The 23,967-nt window shown below is 45.0% G+C and overlaps 1 pseudogene; it reads left to right on the top strand.

Annotated features, from left to right (window-relative positions):
• LOC131398606 (cationic amino acid transporter 4-like) overlaps positions 1–21,487 on the top strand; it is a 33,407-nt pseudogene extending 11,920 nt beyond the window's left edge.
• The last annotated feature ends 2,480 nt before the right edge of the window (positions 21,488–23,967 follow it).

Below are 23,967 nucleotides of genomic sequence, written 5' to 3'. Positions count from 1 at the left end.
TTCCTTTTCTTGCCTAATTGCTCTGGCCAAAATCTCCAGTATTATGTTGAATAAGAGTGGTGAGAGTGGGCACTGTTGCCTTGTTCCTGTTCTCAGAGGGATGGCTTTCAGTTTTTCACCATTAAGTATGATCTTAGCTGTGGGTTTGTCATATATGGCCTTTATTATGTTGACATACTTTCCTTCTATACCCATTTTATTGAGAGTTTTTATTCTAAATAGATGTTGGATCTTGTCAAATGCTTTCTCTGCATCTCTTGAGGTGATCATGTGATTTTTATTCCTAATTTTGTTAATGTAGTGTACCACACTGATTAATTCATGGATATTGAATCATCCTTGCAACCCTGGAATAAATCCCACTTGATCATGGTATATTATCCCTTTAATGTATTGCTTTATTTGATTTGCTAATATTTTGTTGAGGATTTTTGCATCTGTGTTCATCACTGATATTAGCCTGTAATTTTCCTTTTTTGTGTTGTCCTTGTCTGGTTTTGGTATCAGCGTAATGTTAGCCTCATAGAATGAGTTAGAAAGTGTCCCATCTTCTTCAACTTTTCAGAATAATGTGAGAAGGATATGTATTAAATCTTCTTTGAATGTGTAGTAGAATTCTCCAAAGAAGCCATCTGGTCCTGGACTATATTTACTTTTTAATCTTTATTATAAGTCTCACTCCTGGTCTTTCATTTTATTAAGAGATTCCCTGAGGTTAGCCATTATATTTTTGGAGGTTTTCTTTTCAATTTAATCTTCCCACAAATACCAATAAGGCAGCTGCTTGTGATGAGAGCTCTCTAAAATAGTTTTCAAATATAGAAGTTCCCAATTCAAAAGATCCATCATGTGGTCATTGATTAAGAAGATTTCCATTTGTATATTTATTCCAATAGTGACTCAATCCAATAAGCCTTTTTAAGGAAAGATGTGGAGGTAAATTTTCAGGCTTAGAACACATCTTTACCGTGGACACAAGAGGTGTTCCTGGGGAGGACACAGATTATGTAGCCCCCACGATCCAAAAAGTTCACTCTCCAAAATAGCCAGAGAGAGTAAAGAGATTTGTTGCACAGACGGTAAGGATGGAGTAGTGAAAACAATGTCTCTGGTCTCTCATGAGAGTGAGGGATGCATCCATTCAAAGACCAACTAATCTGTGACACCAGGAAACACTACAGGAATAGGATTTTTCCAGTACTAACAAGCAAGGAATGTTGAGACAACAAAGGCCTTTATGGACGAGACCATTTATGAGAAAATCCCCTAAGAGCTTGGCACAGCCAGACAGAGAGTGCTCAAAGCCCCAGTCTATTTGACTGGCCACCAAGGTGCACTCTGGTAAATGCACCTTCCAGATGGTGGAAACCAAGGACAATCTTCTCACTCGTCAAAAAGCCAAGTTCTCAGGACATAGAACAAGATGGAAGGAAAAACCTCACCTTTTTTGTTTTTCTTATATGCACAATAACAGCTTTAGCTATACCTTGGATCTCTTGGTGCCAAACAAACACCTAGGAGGGATATGCCACAGAGTTGGGGGTGGTGTTTGTTTCATAGAGTACCTCATGAAATAATCTTCAGGTCATTGGGGGACCTGTTGTCATCTACCCTGTTCTGTGACCAATTACTCTATCACGGGAGTCTTCTTGAGGAGGTGAGCGCCCTAATGGCTCTTAACTGCCTGACCCATGCTCACCAATATTGTGGCCTTTTGGCTTCCAAGATATCCCTTAGCAACAGCTTTTACCTCATGTGCATATGAACACACAGCAAAATTTCTCTCAATAGATGCTGGTCTGATGAGACTGCAAACTCACCAGCCTATGGGGCTGGCCCAGACAACAGGCTTATAGGGCCTATGCCAGCATCCTCCCCTATGGTATTTCCTTCTTATGACACATGACACAAAGTGCAGAGACAAAAAAGAGATAAAACAGTGACCATCTCTCTGAGGAAAAGGGTCAATAAAGCCAAGAGTACTCTACCAAATATACAAGTCACTAAAAAGCACAAGAATCTAGTTTCCCAAACATTCTCTCGTGTAAATCTAAATTTAGAAAAACAAAAAAAGTTCTCACCACTTATTTCCACTGGACCCTGCAGATAGAGATTCTAGGAGGCTGATGTGGTCAGAAATCTTACCTCTTGCCGCCTTTCATCAGGCGACCCAGAATCTCCTCATCTGCAGTCATGCTGGGGAGAAAGTAGTTCTTCCAGTCAGAGAACACAGCTTGCCAGCCAGTGGAAATCCTGCCAGCTATGCCAAAACTGTAGGGGAAGAGGGAGAATTCCCCCCACTTTTTCCCTTCTAGTTCTCATGGCTGGTCAAAGAATTAAAAATGATATAAGGCAGATTAGCAAGAGAAAATCAAACAAACTTTAATATGTGTTCATAGGGAATTCACATAAACATGAAGAATTCCAAAGACAGAGAGGCAAAATCGGTTTATATGTCTTTCTGGACTAACGAGAGAGAGATAGAGGTCTGAGACTTCAACGAGGGAGAACACAATTTACAGGAAGACGAAAAGAGTTCATATTTGGGAAACAAGTTTATGCATTGTCCCATCTATAGACAATGGCACCCCAAAGAGATCTTTTGAAAAAATGACCCTTTCTAGATGCCTTCCTGCCTACCACACCTAGAATTATCTATGGTAAAACCTTCTTACTGGAGAAGACCCTTCTACCTTAAATTCTTTTAGGCAACGTGGCAGAAGGTCAAATGTTCTTCCAGGCTCTTCTGAACTTCGATTGTCTTCAGCTCAAAATAATCCACATACCAGAGTGGTGTATCTTGAGGCAGCCTGCCCTGAAACCCATCAAAGGTTTGTGGTAACCCCACCTCAATGAAGTCTATTGGTGCCATTTTTCCAACATCATTTGATCATTTTGCATCTTAGCCTCACATTGTATTAATTCTTACATTTTTCTTACAATTCTTACAATTCTTATATTTCAAACTTCTTCATTATTATTAATTTGTTTTGGTGATCTGTGATCAGTGATTTTTGATGTTAGTACTGTAATTGTTTTGGGTTGCCATGAACTGTAAGACAGTAAACTTAATTGATAAATGTTGTATGTGTTTTGACTGCTCCACTGATGGGCCGTTCCCCCATCTCTCTCCCTCTCCTCAGGCCTCTCTATTCCCTGAAACACAACAATATTGAAATTAGGCCAATTAACAACCCTATGATGGTCTCTAAGTGTTCAAGTGAAAGGAAATGTCACACATCTCTCACTTTAAGTCAAGAGCTAGAAATGATTGAGCTTAGTGAGGAAGGCATGTCAAAAGCCTAGAGAGGTCAAAGGCTAGGCCTCTTGCAACAAAGAGTTAGCCAAACTGTGAATGCAAAGGAAAAGTTCTGAAGTAAATTAAAAGTGCTCCTCCAGTGAACACATGAACGATAAGAAAGTGAAACAGCTTTATTGCTGATAAGGAGAAAGTTTTACTGGTCTGGATAGAAGATCAGACCAGTCACAAAATTCCCTTAAACCAAAGCCTATTCCAGAGCAAGGCCCTAAGTCTCTTCAATTCTATGAAGCCTGACAAAGGTGAGGAAGCTGCCAAAGAAAAGGTTGAAGCTAGCAGAAGTTGATTCATGAGGTTTAAGGTAAGAAACTGTCTTCATAACATAAAGGTGAAGGTGAAGCAGCAAGTGCTGATGTAGAAGCTGCAGCAACTTATCCAGAAGATCTAGATAAGATCACTAATGAAGGTGGCTACTTTAAACAAGAGATTTTCAAAGTAGATGAAACAGCTTTATTTTGGGAGAAGATGTCATCTAGGACTCTCATAGCTAGAGAGGAGAAGTCAATGTCTGGCTTCAAAGCTTCAAAGGACAGGCTGACTTGCTTGTTAGGGGCTATTGCAGCTGCTGACTTGAAGTTGAAGCCAATGCTCACTTACCATTCTGAAAATCCTGGGCTCTTAATAATTGTGCTAAATCTATTCTGCCTGTGCTCTATAAATGGAACAACAAAGCCTGGATGACAGCACATGTGTTTACATCATGGTTTACTGAATATTTTACACCCACACAGTTGAGACTTAGAGCTCAAAAAAAAGATTCCTTTCAAAATATTGCTCCTGGGGCTGGCCCGGTGGCATAGCACTTAAGTTTGCATGCTCCGTTGTGGCTGCCCTGGGTTCCGAGGTTCGGATCCCATGCTTGCATCGATGCACCACTTGTTAAGCCGTGATGTGGCAGCATCCCATATAAAGTAGAGGAAGATGGGCATGGATGTTAGCCTAGGGCCAATCTTCCTCAGCAAAAAGAGGAGGATTGGCATCGGATGTTAGCTCAGGGCTAATCCTCCTCCCCACCCCCCAAAAAAGTATTCCTCCTCATTGACAGCGCACCTGGTCGCCCAAGAGCTCTGATGCAGATGTAAAATGAGATTGATGTTGTTTTCACTCCTGCTAGCATAACATCCATTCTGCAGGATCTGGGCAGCATTTTTGATCATGGATCAAGGAGTAATTTTGACTTTCAAGTCTTATTATTTAAGAAATATATTTCATAAGGCCATAGCTGCCACAGATAGTGATTCCTCTGATGGATCTGGGCAAAGTAATTTGAAAACTTTCTGGAAAGTATTCACCATTCTAGATGCCATTAAGAACATTCGAGATTCATGGGAAGAGGTCAAAATATCAGCATTAATAGGAGTTTGGAAGAAATTGATTCAACTCTCATGGATGACTTTGAGGGGTTCAAGGCTTCAGTGGAGAAGGAACTGCAGATGTGGTAGAAATAACAAGAGAACTAGAATTAGAAGTGGAGCCTGAAGATGTGATGAATTGCTGCAGTCTCATGATAAAACTTTAATGGATGAGGAGTTGCTTCTTATGGATGGAAGAAGAAAGTGGTTTATTGAGATGGAATCTACTCCTCGTGAAGATGCTGTGGAGATGTGGAAATGGCAACTAAGCATTCACAATATTACATAAACTTAGTTGATAAAGCAGTGACAGGGTTTGAGAGGACTGACTCCAATTTTGAAAGAAGTTCTACTGTGAGTAAATGCTATCAAACAGCATCACATGCTACAGGGAATTGTTCAAGAAAGGAAGAGTCAGTCGATGCAGGAAACTTCACTGTCTTATTTTAAGAAATTCCCATACCCATCCCAACTTTCAGCAACCACCACTGTGATCAATCAGTAGCAATCAACACGGAGGCAAACCCTCCACCAGCAAAAAGTTTACAACTTGCTGAAGGTTCAGATGATGGTTAGCATTTTTTAAACAACAAAGTATTTTTAATTAATGTGTGTACATTCTGTTTTTAGACAAAATGCTACTGTACACTTCATAGACTACAGTATAGTGTAAACATAGCTTTTATATGCACTGGGAAACCAAAAAATTCATGTGGCTCACTTCGTTGTGATATTCATTTTCTTGCAGTGGTCTGGAACCGAACCCCAATATCCCCCAGGTTTGTCTGTATAGTTTCAGCTTTTAGATTTAGGTCTCTGATCCATTTTGAGTTAATTTTTGTATGAGGTGTGAGGTAGGAGTCTGACTTCATTCATCTGCATGTGGATATCCAGTTGTTGCAGCACAGTGTGTTGAAAAGACTATTGTTTCCCCATTGAATTGTTTTGGCACTCTTGTCAAAAATAAATTGATCATCAAGAGAATGAGAAGACAAGGCATAGACTAGGAGAAAATATGTGTAAAAGACATATCTGATAAAAGATTCTTATCTAGAATGTAGAAATAATTCTTTTTTTATTTTCAATTTCTGTGTAGGCTACATCATGTTCACCCTCAAAGTCTAATTTCAATACATCACCACACACATGTGCATAATCCACCCTTTTGTACTCCTCCCTCCCCCATCCCCTCTGGTAACCAACAATACAGTCTCTCTCTCTGTATGATTGTTTATCGTTGTTATCTTCTAGTTATGATTGAGATCATATGGTTATTTGACTTTGTCCCTCTGACTTATTTCGCTTGGTATAACACTCTCAAGGCTCAAGGTCCATCCATGTTGTCACAAATGGCTGGATTTCAACATTACTTATGGCTGAGTAGTATTCCATTGTGTATATATACAACATCTTCTTTATCCATTCATCCCTTGATGGGCACTTAGGATGCTGCTAAGTCTTGGCTATTATGAGAAATGTTGCAATGAACACAGGGTACATGTATCTTTACACATTTGTGTTTTCATGTTCTTTGGATAAATACCCAGCAGTGGAATAGCTGGATCATATGGTAGTTCTATCCTTAATTTTTTGAGGAATCTCTATACTGTTTTCCACAGCGGCTGCACCAGTTTTCACTCCCACCAGCAATGTATGAGAGTTCCCTTCTCTCCACATCCTCTCCAATACTTGTTGTTTCCTGCTTTGTTAATTATAGCCATTCTGATGGGAGTGAGGTGATATCTCATTGTAGTTTTGATTTTCATTTCCCTGATAGTTAATGATGTTGAACATCTTTTCATGTGCCTATTGACCTTTTGCATATCTTCTTTGGAGAAATTTATGATCACATCTTTTGCCTATTTTTTAACTAGATTGTTAGTTTTTTTGTTGTTGAGATATATGAGTTCTTTTTGTATTTTACATATTAGCCCCTTATCAGATATATGGTTTGCAAATATTTTCTCCCAATTGTTAGGTTGTCTTTTTGTTTTGTTGATGGTTTCCTTTGCTGTGCAGAAGGTTTTTTGTCTGTTGTGGTCCCATTTGATTATTTTTTTCTATTGTTGCCCTTGCCTGGTCAGACATGGTACTTGAAAATATGCTTCAATGACCAATGTCAAAGAGCATACTGCCTATGTTTTCTTCATGGTTTCAGGTCTTAAATTCAAATCTTTAATCCCTTTTGAGTTAATTTTTGGGTATGGTGTAAGATAATGGTCCACTTTCATTCTTTTGCATGTGGCTGTCCAGTTTTCCCAACACCATTTATTGAAAAGACTTTCCTTTCTCCATTGTATGTTGTTGGCTCCTTTGTTGACAATTAGCTGTCCATAGACGTGTGGTTTTATTTCTGGACTCTCAATTCTCTTCCATTGCTCTGTGTGTCTGTTTTTGTGCCAGTACAATGCTATTTTGGTTACTATAGCTTAGTAGTATATTTTGAAATCAGGGATTATGTGAAATCAGTGATACCTCCAGCTTTGTTCTTTTTTCTCAGGATTCCTTTGGCTATTTGAAGTCTTTTGTTGTTTCGTATAAATGTTAGGATTCTTTGTTCTATTTCTGTGAAAAATGTTGTTGTAACTTTGATAGGGATTGCATTGAATCTGTAGATTGCTTTAGGAAGTACAGACTTTTTAACTCTGTTATTTCTTCCAATCCAAGAGCATGGAATATCTTACCATTTCTTGTGTCTTCAATTTCTTTCAAAAATGTTTTGTTGTTTTCAGTGTATAGATCTTTCACCTCTTCAGTTAAGTTTATTCCTAGGTATTTTATGCTTTTAGTTGCAATTGTAAATGAGATTGTATTCTTAATGTCTCTTTCTACTACATTGTTGTCAGTGTATAGAAACGCAACTGATTTTTGTATGTTAATTTTTTATCCTGCAACTTTACAGTATTCATTCATTATTTCTAAAAGTTTTTTGGGACATTCTTTAGAGTTTTCTATATATAAAATAACGTCATCTGTGAATAAATAGTGACAGTTTCATTTCTTCCTTTCCAATTTGGATCCCCTTTTTTTCTTTTTCTCACCTGATTGCTCTGGCTAGGTCTTCCAATACTATGTTAAATAAGAGTGGTGAAAGTGGGCATCCTTGTCTGGTTCCTGATCTTAGAGAGATAGCTTTCAGTTTTTCTCCATTGAGAATGATATTAGCTGTGAGTTTGTCACATATGGCCTTTATTATGTTGAGGTACTTTCCTTCTATACCCATTTTATTCAGAGTTTTTATCATAAATGGATGCTGTATCTTGTCAAATGCTTTCTCTGCATCTATTGAGATGATCATGTGATTTTTATTCTTCATTTTCTTAATGTGGTGTATCACATTGATTGATTTGCAGATGTTAAACCATCCCTGTGCCCCTGAAATAAATTCCACTTGATCATAGTGTATGATCCTTTCAATATATTTTTGTATTCAATTTGCTAGTATTTTGTTGAGGATTTTTGCATCAATGTTCATCAGTGATATTGGCCTGTAATTTTCTTTTTTTTGTGTTGTCCTTGTCTAGTTTTGGTATCAAGGTAATGGCTTCATAGAATGAGTTAGGAAGCTTCCCCTCCTCTTTAACTTTTTGGAAGAATTTGAGAAGTAGAGGTATTAATTCTTCTTTGAATGTTTGATAGAATTCACCAGGGAAGCAAACTCGTCCTAGACTTTTATTTTTTGGGAGGTTTTTGATGACTGTTTCAATCTCCTTACTGGTGATTTGTCTGTTTAAATACTCTACTTCTTCTTGATTCAGTTTTGGAAGGTTTTATGAGTCTAAGAATTTATCCATTTCTTCTAGATTATCCAATTTGTTGGCATATAGCTTTTTGTAGTAGTCTCTTATAATCTTTTGTATTTCTGAGGTGTCTGTTGTAATTTCTCCTCTTTCATTGCTGATTTTATTTATTTGAGGCTTCGGTCTTTTTTCTTAGTGAGTCTAGCTAAAGGTTTGTCAATTTTGTTTATCTTTTCAAAGAACCAGCTCTTCGCTTCATTTATTTTTTCCATTTTCTTTTTTAGTCTCTATTTCATGTATTTCTGCTCTGATTTTTATTATTTCCTTCCTTCTGCTGATTTGGGGCTTTGTTTGTTCTTGTTTTTCCACTTCTTTTTAGGTGCGCTGTTAGATTGCTTATTTGAGATTGTTCTTGTTTGTTGAAGTAGTCCTGAATTGCTATAAACTTCTCTCTTAGAACTGCTTTTGCTGTATCCCATAAATTTGGCATGTTGTATTTTCATTTTCACTTGTCTCCAGGTATTTTTTAATTTCTCCTTTGATTTCTTCAATGACCCAGTCATTGTTCAGTAGCATTTTGTTTAATCTCCACAAATTTGTGTCTTTTCTGATTTTCTTCCTGTAGTTGATTTCTAGCTTCATACCATTGTGGTCAGAAAAAACGCTTGGTATTATTTCAATCTTCTTAAATTTATTGAGACTTGTTTTGTGGCCTAATATGTGATCAATCTTGATCCATGTTCCATGTAAATTTGAGAAGAATGTGTATTCCGTGGTTTTTGGATGGAATGTTCTGTATACATCTACTAAGTCCATCTGGTCTAAAGTGTCATTTAAGGCCAATGTTTCCTTTTGGATCTTCTGTTTGGATGATCTATCCATTGGTGTAACTGGGATGTTAAATTCCTCTACTATTATTGTGTTACTGTCTATTTCTCCTTTTATGTCTGTTAATTATTGCTTTATATATTTAGGTGTTCCTATGTTGGGTGCATAGATATTTACAAGTGCTATATCTTCTTGTTGGATTATTCCATTTATCATTATGTAGTGCTCTTGTCTCTCAATACAGTTTTTGTTTTAAAGTCTATTTTGTCTGATATGTGTATTGCTACCCCAGCTTTCTTTTCATTCCCATTTGTGTGGAATATCTTTTTCCATGCCTTCACTTTCAGTTTGTGAGTGTCTTTAGGTCTGAAGTGTGTCTCTTGTATGCAGCATATATATGGGTCTTGTTTTTTTATCGAATCAGCCATCCTATGCCTTTTGATTGGAGCATTTAGTCCATTGACATTTAAAGTAGCTATTGATAAGTATGTACTTATTGCCATTTTGTTACTTTTTTTGTGTGAGGAAGATTAGCCCTGAGCTAACATCTGATGCCAATCCTCCTTTTTGTTTTTGCTGAGGAAGATTGGCCCTGGGCTAACATCCATGCCCATCTTCCTCTGCTTTATATGGGATGCTGCCACAGCATGGCTGGACAAGCAGTACATTTGTCCACACCCAGGATCTGAACGTATGAACCCCGGGCCGCTGGAGCAAAGCATGTGAACTTACCTGCTACACTACCAGGCTGGCCTCCAGTTTGTTACTTTTTTTTAATTGATGTTTTAATAGTTTATAATATTGTGAAATTTTTGGTTGTACATTTTTGTTTGTCCATCACCATATACATGTCTCCCTTCACCCCTTGTGCCCACCTCCTACCCCCATTGCCCCTGTAACCACAATACAGTTTTATCTGTCCATGTGTTCGTTTATACTCCACATATGAGTGAGATCATACAGTGTTTGTCTCTCTCTTTCTGGCTTATTTCACTTAACATAATATCTTCCAGTTCCATCCATGTTGTTGCACTTGGGATGATTTTGTGTTTTTATGGCTGAGTAGTATTCCATTGTATATATATACCACATCTTCTTGATCCAATCATCCATCGAGGGACACTTGGGTTGCTTCTACTTCTTGGCTATAGTGAATAATACTGCAATGAACATAGGGATGCATAAGCCTCTTTGGATTGTTGATTTCAGGTTTATTGGATAGAGTCACAGTAGTGGGATAGCTGGATCGTAGGGTATATCTATTTTTAATTTTTTGAGGAGTCTCCATACCATTTTCCATAGAGGCTGCACCAGTTTGCTTTCCCACCAGCTGTGTATGAGGGTTCCTGTTTCTCCCCATCCTCTCCAACATTTGTTGTTTTTTCAGTTTGTTACTTTTTTTCTGGGTGTTTTAGTAGTTCTCTATTCCTTTCTTCTTCTCTTGCTCTCTTCCCTTGTGGTTTGATGGCTTTCTTTAGTATTATGTTTGGGTTCGTTTCTCTTAGTATGTTGTGTATTTATTATAGGTTTCTGGTTTGCGATTACCATGAGGTTCATATATAGTAACCTATGTATATAGCAATCTATATTAAGTTGATGGTCTCTTTAGTTTGACCTCTTTCTAAAAGGTCTACACTTTTACTCTTCTCCTCCAACATTTTATGTTTTTGATATCATATCCAACCTCTTTTTGTGTGTGTTTCCCTTACCCTCTTATCATGGAAATAGGTAATTTTAGTACTTTTGTCTTTTGACCTTCATATTATCTTTATAGTTGTTGATCTACTACCTTTAGTGTATTTTTGCCATTACCTGTGATTTAATTGCTTTTTTAACAAATAATTTTCTTATTCCTATTTGTGGTCTTCTCTTTCCCACTTAAACAATTCCCTTTAGCATTTCTTTTAAGACTGGTTTCTTGGTGATAAACTCCTTAATTTAATTTTTGCTTGCCTGGGAATCTTTTCATCTCTCCTTCCATTCTGAATGATAACCTTGCTGGGTAGAGTATTCTAGTCTATAGGTTTTTTTCCCTTTCAGCACTTTAAATATGTTGTGCCACTCCCTTATAGCCTGTAAGGTTTCTGCTGAGAAGCCAGCTGATAGCCTTATGGAGTTTCCCTTGTATGTCACTTGTTACCTTTCTCTTGCAGCTTTTAGGATTCTCTCTTCATCTTTAATTCTTGACACTTTAATTATAATGTGTCTTGATGTGGGCCTTTGTGGGTTTATCTTGTTTGGTGCTCTCTGTGCTTCCTGTATCTGGATGTCTGTTTCCTTCCTTAGGTTAGGAAAGTTTTCAGCTATTATTTCTTCAAATAGATTCTCTGCCCTTTTGTCTCTCTCTTCTCCTTCTGGGACATCTATAATACAAATGTTAGTGCACTTGATGTTGTCCCAGAGGTCCCTTAGACTATTCTTGTTCTTCTTAATTCTTTGGTCCTTTATCTGTTCAGCTTGGGTGATTTCTTCTACTCTTTCATCCAGCTTGCTGATCCATTCTTCTGTATCATCTACTCTGCTATTGAGTCCCTCTAATGAATCTTTCATTTCCAGTATTGTATTCTTCATTTCTGATTGGTTCTTTTTTATATTTTCTGATTCTTTGTTAACATTCTCACTGAGTTCATCCAATCTTCTTCCAAGATCAGTGAGCATCCTCATGACTTTTTGTTTGAACTCTTTGTCAGGTAGACTGTTTAATTCTGTTTCATTTAGTTCTTTTTCTGGGGTTTTGTGTTATTCCCTTACTTGCAATGTATTCCTTTACCTCCTCATTTTGCCTCTTTCTCTGTGCTTATATCTATGTATTAGGTGGGTCAGCTATATCTCCTGATCTTGGTGAGGTGGCCTTATGTAAGAGATTCCCTATGAGGCCCAGTGGTGTGCTTCCCTCTCATTACCAGTTCCAAATATTCCAGAAGTGACCTGTGTGGGCTATGTGTGTCTTCTGTTGTGGCAGGATTGCTCTTGCTGCAGGTGCCCAGGGAGTCTAGGCTGTCTCCCTAACCAGGTGGTTATAATGTTCAGCTGCATGTGGCTGCTATGGATGCTTCAGTCACTTTATAGGGTGTGGGGAGCCCCAGTACAGTTGGCTGCAAGGTCTAATAGCACATTCCTGTTGCAGTTTTTCTGTTGAGTAGCCCCGCCAGCATGGCTATCTGCTAGGCTCAGGGGCTTGTAATTGTTGTACAAGGCTCTTGTCAGGTATCTCAGGTTTGCAGCTGAGTGGAGCTGGCCCCAGGCATGGGAGCACCCAATTGTTTCAGGCTTTGGAAGGTGGGGCCAATCTCCTCTGTGGCTATTTGAGCAGCACAAGTCTTCTACAGCTGACAAGCCCCACCACCCTCAGGGCCACACAGACTCTCAACACAAACCTGCCTCGTGTGTGTGCCCGAAACTCCTGAAGTAGACCCAGTCAGCCCACTGCAGAGGCTCCACACACTCCACCGACTCCTCATGCACACCCTGCACCACAGAGGCAGACCCACTCACCCAGCTGCAGAGCATCCAAACACCCAGCCTATGCAGGCCCACAATTTGCCCAAGGGCTTGCTGTTGGGTGGAGCCCGTCCCTAGGGCAGGCTGCCTGACCTGGCTGAGCTGGATTAAATCAGTGCTCTAGTGGGTGGGGCAGACCCTGGGCTAACAGGCCAGAGGAAGAACTCCAATGGTGTCTGCCAGCATCTGTGTCAGCTTGCCTGTGCTAGGTCACAATAATGGATGTTGCCAATGTCTCAGTCCCTGGAGAGGTCTCACCTCTCACTGAGATGCATCCAGATCCCATCAGGTGAGTCTCTTTTCACCAAAGAACTGTGCAACTTTCTTTCTGGTGAATTTAGGTTGCTTTCCAAAATGAGTGAATTTATGCGTGGGCCCTTTCAGAGCAGGCTTTTTTCCCCTTATGTCTGATAGCTTTTCTGAGAGTATTCCTCATTGTAGTTACTAGCCAGCAAAACCAGACATTATGACACTCATCTCAGTTGTGCTGAGTCCAAAAGATACTTATAGCAGTAATGCTCCCCCACTCAGGTCCCCCACTCCTCCAGAGAAAGCTGTGTACCTTAGCATTGCTCTCAGCTGGCCATGAAGTGCCACAGCTTGTGAAGGTGGCTTTTTTTCTCTCCATAAAGGAACTTCTGCCTCTTCCACCTCAATCAGGACTGTCCCTTGTTGCAGTGGTTCTTTTTATCCAGTTTTCAGTTCTCTCTCAGGGGTAATTGTTCCAATAGTAGTTGTAAATTTGTTGTGTGCATGGGAGGAGGTGAATTCAGAGTCCTCCTACACCACCATCTTGACACCTCACTCTGAAAGAACCCTTAAAAGTCAACAATAAGAAAACCAACAACCCAATAAAAATTGAGCAAAAGATCTGAACAGATACCTCACCAAAGAAGATATACAGTTGGCAAATAAGCCTATGAAAAGATGCTCCACGTCTTATGTCATTACGGAATTACAAATTAAAACAACAATGAGATACCACTGATACTGGCTCAATACAAGGTTGACATAAGGGACGCCATATTGTAGAAAAGACACCATGTAGTAACTTGGAATGACCTATGACTAACTCTGGACTTTATGGCCCCTCCCAGCTGCTATAAGTTGATAACTTTGTTCTTTTGAGTTCCTTAGGAATGTGATGACCCCTGGGCAGAGAGTCTATGCTGATAGCCATCATCAATCACGACTGAAAGATCAGCGTATAGGGCACTGCTCCAGTCTCTGTTGCATATCAAGTAAAACAAAAGACTGCCAGGAACTAAGACCAGATGGTTGCCCCCACCCTGAAACCAGATGCCTCCACCCTGTAATCACATGGATGCCCCCACCCTGGGACCAGCTGCCTCCCCTACTCAGAGACCAGCCCTCTATATAACTGGCCTGTAGTCTTTGTTCTGTAAGATGGTTCTTTGAGACATTAGTTGGCCATCTTCCCCCTTGCTAGCAAGCTGTAAAAAACTGCTCTTTCTTTTCCATCATCTTGCCTCTTGATGATTGGCCATTGTCTTGCAGTGAGCAAATCGTGCCCTTTGTGTGGTAACACCACTACACACCTGTTAGAATGGCAAAAACCAATACACTGACAACACTAAATGTTGCTGAGGATGCAGAGCAACAGGAACACTCACTCATTGCTGGTGGGAATGCAATATGGTACAGCCATTTTAGAAGATAGTTTGGCAGTTTCTAACAAAACTAAACATGCACTTACCACATGATTCAGCAACCACACTCCTTGGTATTTACCCAAATGGGTTGAAAACTTGTGTCTACATAAGTACCTGAGCATGAGTGTTTACAGCAGCTTTATTCATAATTGCCAAAACTTGGAAGCAACCAAGATGTCCTTCAGTAGGTGAATGGATAAATAAACTGTGGTACATCCAGACAAGAAATATTACTCAGCACTAAAAAGAAAGGAACTATCAAGCCATGAGAAGATGTAAGATGACATAAATGTATATTAGTAAGTGAAAAAGGCCAGTCTGGAAAGGCTACGTATTGTATGATTCAATTCCCAATATATGACATTCTGGAAAGGCAAAACTGTGGAGACAGTGAAAAGATCAGTTTGTTCCCAGGGTTTAGAGGGGAGGGAGGGATGAGTAGGCAGAGCAAGGATGAATTTTAGGGCATACTGTAACAGTGTATACATGTCACTATACATTTGTCATAACCTATGGCATGTAGAACACCAAGAGTGAGTCCTAATGTAAACTGTGGACTTTAGGTGATAATGACATGTCAATGTAGGTTCATCAATTATAACAAATGTACCAATGTAGTGGGGGATGTTGATAGTGGGGGAGATTGTGCAAGTGTAGGGGCTGGGGGTATATGGGAACTCCACCTCCTGATCAATTTTGTTGTGGACCTAAAACTGCTCTAAAAAATAAACTCTATTTTTAAAAAATCAATAGGCCATAAATTTAAACTGGCCATAAAATTTTTAAAATTAATTGCCCATATTTTCAGACTCTCAATTCTATTCCATTGATCCATATGTCTATCTTTACATCAGTAACACACTGTCTTGATTTCTGTAGCTTTGTAGTCAATTTAAAAATCAGAACATGTAAGTCCTCCAACTTTGTTCCTTTTTTTTTGTTTTTTGTGAGGAAGATCAGCCCTGTGCTAACATCTGCCAATCTTCCTCTTCTTTTTGGCTGAGGAAGACTGGTCCTGGGCTAACGTCCATGCCCATCTTCCTCCACTTTATATGGGACGCCGCCACAGCATGGCTTGCCAAGTGGGGTGTCGGTGTGTGCCCAGGATCCAAACCGGTGAACACTGGGCTGCCTCAGCAGATCGCGCGCACTTAACCGCTTGTGCCACTGGGCTGGCCCCCCAACTTTGTTCTTTGTGAAGATTGTTTTGACTATTCTGGGTGCCCTGCATCTCCATATAAATTTTAGAATCAACTTGATAATTTCTGCAGAATAGGCAATTTGGATTTTGTTAGGGATTGCACTGAATCTGCAGACCAATTTGGGGAGTATTGCCATCTTGACAACAATAAGTTTTCCAATCCATGAATGTGAGATATCTTTCCACTTATTTAGGTCTTCTATAACTTTTTTCCAATGATGTTTAGTAGTTTTCAGTGCACAAGTCTTGTATTTCTTTTGTTAAATTAGTTCTAAGTGTGTTCATACATAAATTTATTCTTTTTGATACTATGCAAGCAGAATTGTTTCAATTTCATTTCTGGATAGTTCATCGCTAGTGTATAGAAATACAATAGATTTTTGCATGTTGATCTTGTATCCTGCACCTTCGCTGAAGATGCTTATTAGTTCTAATGTTTTCTGTGTGGATTTCTCACGATTTTCTTTACATAAGATCATGTCATCTGTAGCTAGGGAGTTTTACTTCTTCCTTTTCAATCTGGATTCCTCTTATTTCATTTTCTCATCTAATTGCCATGGTCAGAGCCTCCAGTAAAATGTTGAGTACAGGTGGTGGGAGAGGACACCCTGATGTTGTTCCTGATCAAAGGGAAAGCTTTCAGTCTCTCACCATTGAGTGTAGTAGCCCAGGGTTTATCTTACATGGTCTTCATCAGTTTGAGGGTGGTCCCTTCTGTTCCAGGTTTGTTGACTCTTTTTTCTGTGTCTCTTGAAACGATGATGCAGTTTTGTCCTTTATTCTATTAGAATGGCATATTAAATTGGTTGATTTTCATACGTTAAATCAGTCTTGCATTCCTGGGATAAATCCCGCTTGGTCCTTTTTACATGTTGCTGGATTCGGTTTGCTGGTATTCAGTTGAGCAATTCTGTGTCTATATTCATAAAAGATATTCTTCTGTAGTTTTCTTTTCTTGTGATGTCTTTGTTGGGTTTGGTGTCAGGGTGATCCTGGATTTATAGGATGAGGTCAGAATGTTCTCTCTTCTTCTTCTTGTACTTTTTGGTGCTTTCTCTTCACTGCATCTTCCTGGTGTTGCTCTGTGTAACTGCCCTGCTCACTGTGGTCCAGCACTTGGCCCAGTCACATCCCTGGAAGTTTACAGTTTACTGCATCAACCATGAGTGGCCACAAGTATGCACTGGATGTTGGACCCTGTGAAAGGGAGTGTGGTGACAGCCCCTCTCTGGGTAGATAAGAAGTCAGTGCTCTGAAACCCTGCACACCAGCTCTCAGGTGGTCATCAGTAAGGCCTTGGGGGAGCTCCTGTTATGAAACTGCCCAAGCCTCTTGGTTGGAAATGCATTTTTCTGGATTTTTGTGATGGCATTTCAGAAGAAGGAACATCTGCTCAGTTATGTTTAGGCCACAAGGAGTGAAGTATGGTAGATGTCATCCCTGCAGGAAGTGGGAGCCCATCTGAGAAGTTCCTCAGAACAACATCAGCCAAATATCAGAAGGAGCAAAGGGGCCGGCTAAGGCAGAGTGTTCTAAGTGTCACTGTCATGTCTGGGAGTCACCATCCTGTCATCAGCCCACTGAGGCAGACAGCCTGCAGGTGCCCCTATAATCCTATTCTAAAACCACATATAAACCTGACAATATGGAGAGAGTTCTGGGGGAAGATGATATCTGTTTCGGTTTTGCTTTGCCTGCATGGATTGTCATCATTTTGCTGTAAAGTTAACACCCTGTGACACCAACCTTTCCACTTTCAAAGAATTGGAAGAGCAGAAGAACAAAGACCCCTCACCCCCAGGACTAAATAAGCCTGAGAGTGGTTTGTGATGGTCACTTGATGTGTTTCCCTGTGATGAGGGGACTGGCATGGAGTAGATGCTCAGTCCATGATACTCTCATGGATATCCACATTTGGGGAGCTGCTGTTAGGGTCCCCCAGGTCCTCCAGGCTTGACAGGTGCTCCTGGGCTTGGAGGGGCTGCCACTGGTGTCTGAGGGGCCCTAGGGTGCCCCACGCTGGAGGGCTATAGTCATCCCCAGGAGTCTGCTTCCCTCCTTTTAAGTCATTGCCTGTAGCTAGAAGCTCAGAAGAGCCAGCATGAGTTCTGCCAACTCACAGAACTCTCCCCAAAGCTAGGCACTCCCTTGACAATGGATGAGGGTGGCTTACTGCCATCCGATCATGCCAGATCAGGGACTGCCCAGGACCTCTTAGCCAGATTCATACCCTCATCTTACCAGAGTCTTGCCTGATGCTCGCAGCCCCCACACCTCCCAGTGTTGAGGGGCCTGGATGGTGTCCAGCTGGTAGAGTATGTGTGTTGGGATGAGGGCTCAAGGAGGGTGTCTGCAGCAGTGGAAAGCAGGTGGGCTCCATACCCAACCCCCAGACCTGGACCTTAACCTTCACAAGCCTCCCAAGGCCACCCCAGTGACCTGGGCTAGTCACTTACCTGGTGGCCTGGGCTTCCTCATCAGTGAACCCGAGCATGGTAGTAGGGTTTCCCTAGAACCTGGTAAGCTCTGATCTTGACCGTGTGAGGCGTGGGTAAGGTGGGCTGAGTGCCTGTGGGATTTGGAGGTGCTGCCCAGTTCTGTATATGTCCCCAGGGATGGGGGTGGGCACAGAGTGGTGGCAGCAATAGTGACAGAATGTGAGTGGCAGCAACTCCTGTGGGGACAGACTGAGGCCAGAGAGGAGGTGAAGGTTTGGGTACTGGGGACAGGGGCACAGAGGAAGTAGGTGTGTCAGTGGCATGGTGGTGGCCTGTCAGGGTGCGGGGCCTTGGCTTCAGGCGCATGGCCCAGGGCGCCCCCCACTACTGGCAGAGTACGCTGATACACTAGCCTGGTGGGGCGAGGAGGAGGGTGATGAACGCTCCTATCTGAGGCCAGGTGGCCGCTTCTGCCAGAACACTCCTGTTCCTGGTCCTGGAGGCCTGGCCCAACTGCTGGGAAGTCTCGGGTTTCCACCCCACTCTGGGATCCCAGACCACTGGAGAGGTTCCTAGCTGGGCTCCCTGGGGCTGCCCCTCCCCACCCTCAGAGCCCCTTCCAAAGACACTCAGGTCCAGCTCCACCAGGGCCCCACCCTTGCCTGAGGGGCAGGCAAAAGGGATCTACGTGCTTCCTGTGACCTCCTGCCCACCCTGCTCACAGGCCCTGACTCCTGCCTCATCCAGCCCTGCAGCTGGCCAGTGGTTCAAGGCTTGGGTCCCCAGGGCAGGATCAGAGCAAGGACTGAGGGCTGGTCAGGACCTGGCTGGGCAGCCTCTCACTACCCTCTGGTCCTCGTAGGTGCTGGCAGCCGGCTTGGTGCTCCTCTCAGCTGCCCACCATGGCTTTGGGGCTGTCCAGCACTGCGGGCCTGGTGCGCTTCTGCCAGAAGCTGAACCGGCTGAAGACACTGGTGAAGCCCACCAGGGAGACGGCACTGCAGCGCCTCCTGACCACGCTGCACCTGACCCTGTTAGGTGTGGGTGGCATGGTTGGCTTTGGGCTGTACGTGTTCACAGGCACCGTAGCCAAAGAGATGGATGGTCCTGCGGTGCTTGTGTCCTTCAGCGTGGCTGCTGTGGCCTCCCTGCTGGCAGTCTTATGCTATGCACAGTTGGGGACACATTTGCCTGGCAAGTGCTCTGCCTACCTGTTCATCTATGTGTCCATGGGTGAGCTGTGGGCCTTCCTCGTTGGCTGGAACGTGTTCATCTGGTACCTCATTGGTGGTGCTGCCATGGCCCGCACCTGGCACGGCTATGTGGACACCATCTTCAGCCACCGCATCCATAACTTCACTGTGGCCCTTGTGGGCATCTGGCAGGTGCCCTTCCTGGCCCAGTACCCAGACTTTTTGGCTATGGCATCATACTTTTGGTCTCTGCATTTATCTCTTGAGGAGCCTGCATCACCTCCTGGCTCAACCGCACCTTATCTGCCATTAGCCTGGTTGTCATCCACTTCATCATCATCCCGGGGTTTGTCCTGGCCCGCCCACACAACTGGAGCACTGAGGACGGTGGCTTTGCGCCCTTTGGCTTCTCCGGCATCATGACAGGTGCTGCCACCTCCTTCTACAGCTTTGTGGGCTTTAGTGTCATTATTACCTCCAGCGAGGAGGCCCAGAACTACCAGCGAGCTGTGCCTATGGCCATCACCATCTCGCTTGGCCTGGTGGCTGGTACCTACATCCTCGTCTCCACTGTGCTCACCCTCATGGTGCCCTGGCACAGCCTGGACACTTACTGAGCACTTGCTGATGCCTTCTATCAGCGGGACTATAGCTGGGCGAGCTTCATCATGGCGGCTGGCTCCATCTGCGGTAAGGGGCCATTCTGGGCAAGGTGGGAGGGGACAGGGAAGTGGGTCCCTGCCCTAAGCCTCTCAGGGGACCCAATTCCATCTGGCCCTGTGTTCCCAGTTGCATCATGGGCCCAGGAAGGGGCTAATGATTAGACTCCACACCCAGGCTTGTTGAGAGGGACCTACTCACCACCCCTCCCAACTGTACATAGAACGTCAGCTCTGGGCATTTGCTTCCAGATCCTTTCCTGGCAGAGGGACTCAGCCCTCAGCAGATTGTCCAGGGGGCCTGTCAACTAAACTGGGGTGTCTCATTCCTTGGTGATGAGGGGGAACAATCCAACACCCCACATCACTGAGGCTCACTCTGAGAGCCCAGACAACCTCATGGCCTCGTTCCCAAGGGGCCACCCCTGCCCTGGCCCCAGCAGCAGCCTGTGGTGGGCCTGTCTACTATGCTGATCAGTCTCCCACTCTCTGCCACAGCCACGACCGGTGTCCTGCACAGAGAATTCATTTATTTGCCACACACAGTCTGTGCCGTGTCTGCTGATGGGCTCTTCTTCTGGGTGTTTGCCCACATGCGCCCCTGGACATAGGTCCCTGTAGTGAGTATCCTGGTGTTCAGGGTCCTCATGGCTTTCCTGGCGTTGCTGCTGGACCTCAAGGCACTGGTGCAGTTCCTATCCTTTGGTGCATTGCTGGTCTACAACTTCATGGCCAGCGGCATCATCGTGCTACGCTTCCAAAAGTCCCCTCCATCCAGTTACCTGGGCCCAGTCAGCCCTGTGGGCACAGAGCAGGCCTCAGCCCCTGAGCCCGGGCAGCTGCGACCAGCCCTGAGCAACAGCGCTAGCAGGACACCTTCCAGGTACTTCCTCCAGCCAACACCCCTCACCCTCAGCCCAGCCAGCTCCCCTCGTCCCTTCCTCCTCTGCCATGGCAGGATGAACCAGGGATCACAGGGTGGGAGAGGCCAGCACTCCATCCCCCTCTTTCTGCATGGTGGTGGGCATTTTTCTCCAGAATCTCTAGAGGCAGAGAAAGGCTCTGTGGACTCCTGAGAAATCAGGCCCTGGGCCACCAGACCTTCCCACAGCCCAGCCCAGCTCTGCCCTTGCCCCCTTAGTTTCCCCTGGTGCCCCTGACTCCAGCCCTGAGCATCCTCCTCAACATCTTCCTCATGCTGCAGCTGAGCCACCTGGTCTGGCTGAGCTTCTCCATCTGGCTGCTGATTGGTGAGTGGCGGCCAGGCTGGGAGCCCAGGTGGGCTGCAAGAGGAGGGCAAGCAGGGCTTCAGGGCTGGGACTGCCCCTCAGGCTTGTGCCACCCTTGCAGGACTCGTGGTGTACTTTGGCTATGGCACCCGACATAGCAAGGGGAACCAGTGGGAGCGGCCAGGGTTGGCTGCCCCACGTGGGAGCCTGGAGGAGATGTTGTAGGCCCTGCAGCCCCCCAGCCAGGCACCAGCCCAAGAGCTGGGCACCACAGAGTAGCCCACCAGTCCATGAGGACCACTTGGGGCCTGCCCACCTGCCCCCACTTCATCAGGGGGCCGGAGGTGCTGGCAGCACATTCTATCCGAGGCAGGTCAGGTTTGCAGGCCTGCCCATGCTGGAAGGTCCTCAGGACCTCAGCCCAGGTGCCAAGCTTCGAGTCCTTGGGCAGGGGCCATGGCCAGCACTGGTGTGGTGGACTCTTTGCCCAGCACCTTCCAGTTTATGACCAACTCCAGCTACCTGGGCAGGTGGAGAAGAGCAGACACGGAAGAGGCCTGCAGCCCCAGGGATCCACAATAATAACTGCTGGGCCAGCTGCATGGCCTGTTGCTGTGTCCACCTGGCATTCTTTGTGGCACTGAGTCTTCCCCCTTCCCCGGGAACCGAGAGATTTTCCCCAATCCACGGCAAAGATGCCGAGGTTCTGTTAGGGGGGTTCATCCAGGACAGAGAGAGCCCCGAGTGAGGGACATGGCCAGGTCTGGCTCCTGGGGCCCTGCCCTCAGGCCAGTGCCCTCTGCCCAGCTCAGAGGGGACCTACACACCCGGTACAGAGGAGTCCCTGAGAAGGTATGGTCAGGCTCACTCTGAGCCTCCCCACATGTCCCCTTGGGGGTGGATCCAGAGAACACAGCCTGGACTCCAAGGAGGCTTCCTGGAAAGGGCAGTGTAGTTCCTGGGTTCCCTTGGTTTCCCAGGGCTCCCAGAGAGCAGGGCATCTGCCTGTGTTCCTGGGATGCAGAGGCCCACCTGCCCAGGCACACGCATCTCTCAGGCACAGGCCCACAGGCCCACACGGCTCCCCTGGGGGTGCACACCCACGTGCAGACTGAGGCACAGCTGGTTCCAAGCTCAGGGCTGCCTGCAGCTCCCCAGCTGCCTCTCCCCCTGCCCGCCCCTCAGGGCTTTGTGATAAAGGCTCAGGATGGGACACACGTGTGCAGGTGGGGGCACAAGCGCCTGGGCCTGCCCCAGGTACCTTCCACACCCCTGGTGGCAGTGAGGCCCCATCCTTGGGGGTCCCCAGTCCCACCCTGCACCCCCACTGGTCTCCCCAAGGCCATGCTACATCTATCATAGACGCCTCCACCTCCCCGTTCCTGCCTGTAAGGGCCACACAGGAAGCTGCTGGTTCTGGCAGCTTTACTCCTCGGCTCTCTGCAGCCCTGACCTCAGCTTTCTCTGGGCCCCAAGGACAACCAGGTACCCGTGACCCCACTCCAATAACCAGGCTCAGGGCTGTGTTCTCTCACCCTGGCCCTTCTGAACCCGCCTCCCATGGATATGGCTCTGGGGACAGAGAGGAGCAGGGACCCCAAGGCTTTGCTGAGGCTCCAGGTGCCAGATGATTCCAGATGCTGCCCAGCCTGAGCCCCAGCCCTGGCCCTCCCCAACCTGGCCCATGTTCCTCCACCAGCAAGCTGCCAGCATGCCCCTGGTCACCAGGGACCCATGAGAAGGCAGCCCCTTATCTCCCTGGGGTGGGTACCCCCAAATCCTTGCCCCACCCTGGGACCAAGAGAGGACTTGGCTCCTATAGCCCCATCCTTCCCCACTTGACCATGGGCCCGGGGGCACAGGGAAATTCTCCAGCAGGCGGGACTCAGGCTCCCAGGAGGATTCCAGAGCCAGAACCAGACCAGCCTGCTAGAGGCTTCTGTGTCCTCTGTTAGGGACATTCTTTCCAGCCCCTGGGCTCCACCTGGGGTCTTGGTCAGAGCGTGGTCCTCATGCAGGCCGTTGCCTCAGGCTGGGGTGGGCAGCTGCCCAGACACGTTCTCAGGTGTCACCTTGGGGAGCAGTGACATATGTGTCCAGATATACAGCCTTCCCACCCCATGGCTCCCAGGAAGCCTGGTGAGCATGTTCCAGGGCAGTGGGCTGGGGGTCACCAAGGAGACATACAGAAGGTCCCAAAGGACCCGATGCCCACCAGCTCAGCCCCTCCCCCCTCCCCATCCCAGCCCTCCACAGCCCGAGGGCTGCCACCAGGAAGGGGCCCAGGAGGTGCCTGTGCCCTTGCCTGGCATCCTAGGGGGTCCTATCGTGTGCCCACTGCACACCTCATTCCCTGGATGAGGCCCTGTTATGAGAGGTTTGGGGATTCGATTGGAGACGTAAAAGACACTTTCCACTCCAAACAAATGGACTGAAGGTATATTTTATTATATAGAGGATAGTAAAGGTGACAGTCTGCAAACAGATCTGAATAGGTCAAATATTAAGAGGGAAAAAACATCAGCCCAACTGGAAAGGGAAAACATCCACATCGGCTGAAGAGAAATGACACAACTCAACCGGAAAGAGAAACACCAGGTTGACCGAAAAGAGAACACATCAAATCAATTACTTCATATCAAATCAATTACTTCACATCAAATCAGTTACTCACAGCATCCACGCCCCACTGCCGGGAGAGCCCTGTCAATCGACACGGCTGGGCAAGGATCACACGTCCTGGGCAAGGTGTCCCTTCCACAGGTGGAACTCGCACTAGGGCTCAGTTTCCAGCAGTTTTTATACCATCAGTAATTTTCAGAGTAAGCAATTAC

Source organism: Diceros bicornis, chromosome 35 (genome assembly GCF_020826845.1).
Source record: "Diceros bicornis minor isolate mBicDic1 chromosome 35, mDicBic1.mat.cur, whole genome shotgun sequence".
Lineage (NCBI taxonomy): Eukaryota > Metazoa > Chordata > Mammalia > Perissodactyla > Rhinocerotidae > Diceros > Diceros bicornis.
This window is presented reverse-complemented; position numbering and strand designations above follow the sequence as displayed.